The sequence below is a fragment of the Myotis lucifugus genome, unplaced genomic scaffold, assembly GCF_000147115.1.
Source record: "Myotis lucifugus unplaced genomic scaffold, Myoluc2.0 scaffold_236, whole genome shotgun sequence".
Taxonomy (NCBI): Eukaryota; Metazoa; Chordata; class Mammalia; order Chiroptera; family Vespertilionidae; genus Myotis; species Myotis lucifugus.
In genome coordinates, this window is record NW_005871284.1 from 1,254,030 (window position 1) to 1,259,861 (window position 5,832).

The following is a 5,832-nucleotide window of genomic DNA, read 5'->3' on the forward strand; positions in this document are numbered from 1 at the left end:
AGGGGAGTAGGGCTCATTTAGGTCTCTTTTTGCTGAAACGATATTTTGTAAATCTGGGACTAATTCTGGGCATTTGTAAAGGATTAAGTAAAGTATATTAAATGTTACAGGTCACATTCTAATTTGTTTTGTCTGTGGAATTTGTTTCTTATGAGGCATATTTTCCCCTTCATTTTATTTTATTTTATTTTATCTTTTTGCCTTTCAGGGTTGATCATAGTTAGGATTAGTACTCTATACAGACTATTGCATATTGTTGACATGTTGATGATTTTTTTTTTTAATCTAACATCTGTGTAGCGTTGTATGTACTTCAAAGCAATTTCACTGTCATTATCTCATTCCTTTTTCACCATTAACCCCTGAGACTGGAACCATAGTATTGACATACTGGGAAACGCATGGATTTGGAAGACAAATAGCCTGAGGTAAAATTCCAGCTCAACCCTTTGTAAGTCAAGGGAACTTGGGAAAGTTTCTTAACTTTTCAGAACTCTCCTGTTTATTATCTGAAAAACAGGCAAGATGGTAACAATAAGGATTTTTTTTGTAAAACACTTAGCTGCCTAATAGCTGGTCTTTCCCTTTATTTGTGGAAGACACTCAAGGCTAGAAAGTTAAGAGACTCCGCTAAAGTTAAGAGCTTGCCAAGGCACTATCAAACAAGAGGGAGTTGGGGGGCTGACCAAATTTAAGACACTTACAAAAAGTGTACTTTGGTTTTCTCAAATTTTTGTTTGAAGGATAAGTAATGGGTACATATAATAAGGGGGTGGGGAGACTAAGGAAAGCGTTAGTCTGCATCGGGGGCCCAGGAATTCTGGAACCACTGGCAACCTATCATTCACCTTGCACTCCATGGAACATTGATTGAGCGTTTACTGTTTTCCAAAAGAACTGCCAGGCCTCTCGGAAAGGGAGGTGAGGTGGAGGAAATAAAGGGATAGAGTGAGATTAGAGTGAGGCCCTTAAGGTGCAGGGGTTTTTTCCCTCTGTGCCTTAGGTGATGGAGTCAATAGGACTGGAGTCCCTGATGGGCTCCAGGAGGGTTCTTAAGTCACTGTGGGCACTGGAGACACCAATACTTATTCTCTTCAAGATGCTGATGGTCTAGAGGGGACACAGCAATGGCTCCAGGAGACATGAGTGCTCAGACCAAGGTGTGACGGAGGGAAGGTGCTTCTGTGTGGGAAGGTCACATAAGCTTCCCAGAGAAAGTGATGTTAGAGCTGAATCTCTCTTTTTTTTTTCCTGCCTTTCCGATTTTAATTTCTTCTCAGTGGAACCATTGAGAAAACAGAAATGGTGATACTGAACTAGATATAAACAATCTCCAATGAAGACCTTAATAAATAGCTTCAAAACAAGCATTTTTAGGCTCTAGCCATTATCCATTGGTAAATACGCATTTGTTGGCTTCTTTTTTCTTGGACAGTCAAGTCTTGAAAGCTTCAGATGTTGTCCTCCAGAACTTCAAAGTATTTTATTAAAGAATGGATTTCACTTACCTGCTTCATATTCTGGTGGCTACTTTACCAATATAAATTTAGTCTTCATAGATTTAAAAAATATATTTTCATAGCAGTAAGTCTATATCCATTATTGTGAAGTTTGCTTTCAAGGGAATTTGATGTTCCATCATGAGTTAAATTACTTGCTCCCAAAGTAACTTCATTTGAAAGATGTCATAAAGTTCCTTGCTCTCTATTAAAATTCAAGCCATTCTGTCATGTAAATACAGTTAGATGGTGAAATCTCACCACCTTCATGGCAGTCGTCAAAAACGGGGCAGAGTCCACAGGGGGGCCAGACCAAGCCCGTAGGTGGGATGATTGGATTGACTGCTCTATACAGTTTCATGTGTCCGTCTACACTGCCAACTGTGCCTTCCTTTGCAGCGATGATAGTCATCTCCACTTTCCCATCATATATGAGTGTACTTAAGATGGTTTCAATGTCCTCCATGAACAACTCTATCTTACTGATCCCCAATTCACAGATATATTTCCATACTTCGTGTGATGAAGCAAATGAACTATTTCTATGTATCATTGGATTCTGTTTGCTTTCTCAGGCTGTTTCTGCCTTGGTTTGTAGGAACTTAAAACACTGTTGGTTAAGCACCTCTACAAATTCAGATTCAAAATCCTGGTCACTGTACCAGGCTCCACCAGTCACAGACCGGTCAGGCTGCAGGTTATAGAGCATATACACCTTTTTCTTTGAGGCTGCTACAGACGTAACAGCTTTGATAAGCTTTTTACTTTCCAAATTCTTTAAAATTTTGTTAATTTCTGTTAATGGCAAAGTACTTTTATACCGGATGTCTCTGCTCCATATTCCTTTATTTCCTGCATCCTCTATGATCTGATATACTAGTTTTTCTTGGTTATCTGATCCCTTCATTTTACCAGCATTCTGAGAATCCTTTATTCTATACAGAAGGCCTGTATTGCTCCTTAAGAGATTCAACTGACCCATAGACAACAGTCTATTGATTGCCACTGCCCACTGCTGAGCTTCTATATGAGGCATTTCATTTTGAATTACTTGGTCTGTGATTCCATGAGGGAACTGGTGACATAATTCTATAATCCTGTTTTCTATTTCTACTGGATCCGTGTTGGGCGGCTGCAGCTTCACCTTCACCTCAGCCATGAGGACGCGGTTCTCACACCAGCGGGGTAAGAAGTGAGTAGCGGCCTGACAACCAGCAGTTTAGAACTGAATCTTTAAGGTAAGGCTTAAGAGGAGTTGACCAAACTGACAAGAGGAAGAAATCATTCCAGGCAGTGGTGATGTTACTGAACAGGGGACCTGGCCCTGAGCAGGTCTGCCTAGGGCCAGCCAGGAGTGAGTGCATTCTTGACTTCAGGAAAATTTTCTCAACATGAGTCCAGGTCAGTATGAGGGTGAATTTATTAAAGCTGGGGACAGGAAAACAAGGAAGGGCTTAGCATAGAAGAAGCAACAGGAGAGCCTCTACTGGGCTGCCTCAGCTTTCTGGGAAGTCAGAGAAAGGGGGCCTTGCAGTCAGGTTCAGGGGATTAGCCTGGCACGAGCTGCTGCTGCCTACTGCTCCCCTGGTTGCAAGTCTCGTGGAGACCCTTAGAGTTTAGGATATGCATGCTTGTGGGGGAAGAAGAGAGGGAAGGGAATGGTGCACTGCTCCCCTGGGGGGAGTGCACTCTGGGTCCTTTGTCTTGATGCTTTTATCTCTCTCTTGCAGGCAGGAATTTTAGGGGAGGTCTCAGGGGAGGGTTTCAGTAGAATATTCATCAGTTTTCCAGGTGTGCTCTTCCAGGGTTGTGATCTGCACTGATTGGTCAGTGCCAGGGCAGGGGGTCATTAGTCACTGCAGCTAGTTCCGGTATTGCTCACCTGGTTTTGCTGCTTTTCTGAAATACAAGTGAGGCCTAAATGTTGTCTCTAGGGAGGTGACCTTCTGTATCTGGCTGTAAATGGCTCTGCCAGTTTGTTCAGTTATTTGTCTCAGTTTCCCTATTCCACTTGTCCTGGCTGCCTGGCCTGTCTCAGTGAGACAAAGCCTAAAGCAGTGGTCGCCAACCTTTCAGACCTCACAGACCACCAGTGGTCCACGGACCACCAGTCAGCGACTGCTGGCCTAGAGCATTTAGAGAACCATAGATATGAATTTATAGGGAGCAGAAGAGGCAAGCAGAAGAAGCTGAAGACTAGACAGATAGGCAGTAAGGATAAGATCCTAAAGGCTGTCAAAAACAAAATTTAAGTGAGTAAATTTTAAAGTTCTTATTCGCTTTATTCAGCAATTCACAAGTCAGGTAGTATCCAATCTAGTAGATAGAAAGGAGCTCTGGCCTTGCCGGTGTGGCTCAGTGGTTGAGCATTGACCTATGAACCAGGAGGTCACGGTTCGATTCCCAGTCGGGGCACATACCTGGGTTGCAGGCTCGATCCCCAGTAGGGGGCATGCGGGAGGCAGTCAATGGATGATTCTCTCTCATCATTGATGTTTCTGTCTCTCTCTGCCTCTTCCTTCCTCTCTGAAATCAATAAAAATATACATTTTTTTTTAAAAAAAAGAAAGAAAAGAAAGGAGCTCTGAAGAATTGTACAGGGCAAGAGATTTTTATAAACCAAAGTGAGCAGGAACAAAGAATATACTAGGCATTTCCTGATTGGTGACAGCAGGGTTACTTCCTTTATATGGAGCAAAGGGAAGTCTTAGAGCTGGGGTAAATAACTTGTGCTGAGCAAGCAAGTGCTGATCAGTTGACTTAGCCTTCCTTTGCTGGGAGAGCTGAACACACAAATTTAGTTAAGTCTTAGTTTGCTGGCCTAGGGCTTAGCATGAGCGACTCCATATTGGGCTTAATCTGGTTACTTTAACCGGCTTTGAATAGAATATAATGATACCATCCTATAGGCAGTGAAAAGGGTAAATGAGGAAGTACCTCCATTTGGTCTGTGAGAAATCCTACTGGCTGACACTCCTGAGGTTCAGGAGGACCAACTGGAAGGCTAATGAGGTGCAAAGTCATGGAAAATTCCTAGTCACCTCAATGGCACAAAAATTTTAGTTCTTTTCTGTAATACTTTAGAGAGGGGGAAAAAATTGAATTTCAAAGACATTCCCAGTTCAAGGCAGCTATGGCTTAGTAGGCTAAACTTTGAAATCAGTTTAAATACTGGCTTTATCATTTATTATCTGTGTGACAATGGATATGTTTCTGAAACTCCTTGCTTCAATTCTATTACCTACAAAATAGAAATAATATTTCCTATCTTGTGGGGTTATTGTGAAATCAGGATAATATGTACAAAGGGTCTCGTGTTCAGTAGTTAACTTAATAAATGATAATCTATTATTGTACCATACAAATGTGTTTCTTTTAATTTGCCAGTGTCGGCTCTCCAAGTGTATTTAAATATGACTTCATATTTCAATCCATAAAAATTCAATTTACACATTACATCCTAGGGACACATTTATTCTTTAAAGGGAAGCTTGCCAGCATCCTTTTTGTAGTTCTCTAATCTGAAGGTCAGATTCTTAAAATGTTGGGTGCAAAAATGAAGGAGAGGGAAGATAGGCAGGAAACCATTAGATCATTAAATTATATGTTTCAGCTAAATCATCTGAATCACATGGTGACACTTAACCTTTCTCAGTTTTCCTTTGATTTTTCTCTTTTTATATCAAGTCACCTCAGACAAACCAATTAAACTTCATAAACCCTTGAAGGATTATGCATTCCACGCTCAGCCTTACTTAGAATTTCAAATGAGATGCCATCTTCTCAGAGAATACTCAATTGTTCCTTTATCCACTCTATGATTTCCTAATGTCAGTCATTCAGCCAGCCTTTATTAGGTGATTGCTATTCCAGGTGGGTAGTACAAAGAAGAGAAAAAGACAAATCATTTAGATGCAGAACAAGCCGCCTGGGCTCTTTGCGAAGCCTCTGTCAAAGGGGCTCTGTATACTCTGCAGTTGAAAATCACCTTACAGTTTATAAGTCGCTTTGCCGTTTTTTAAGTTGCTCTCAGAGACACTATCGTTTTTTATCCTCTCTCATGTATTATAATCAGCGCATTGCAAATGAGAAACTGTTGCTCAGAAAGTTTATGACCTACTCCGAAGATACAGAACTAGGGAGAGGCGGAATGGGTGCTTCCAGCCACGTCCCTCCTACTCCGGGTCCAGGTCTGCTAAAACACAGCGCCGGAAAACCTGAGCCTGAGAATCCTGACTGAAAAGGCAAGTTACCCTAAGGCAGTGGTTCCCAACCTTCCTCATGCCTCGACCCTTTAGTACAGTTCCTCATGTTGTGGTGACCCCCAACCATA

General features: G+C 41.7%; 1 pseudogene; it reads right to left on the minus strand.

Moving 5' to 3' along the window:
- Nucleotides 1-1,280: 1,280 nt before the first annotated feature.
- LOC102429322 lies at nucleotides 1,281-2,658 on the minus strand (annotated as a pseudogene).
- Nucleotides 2,659-5,832: the final 3,174 nt, after the last annotated feature.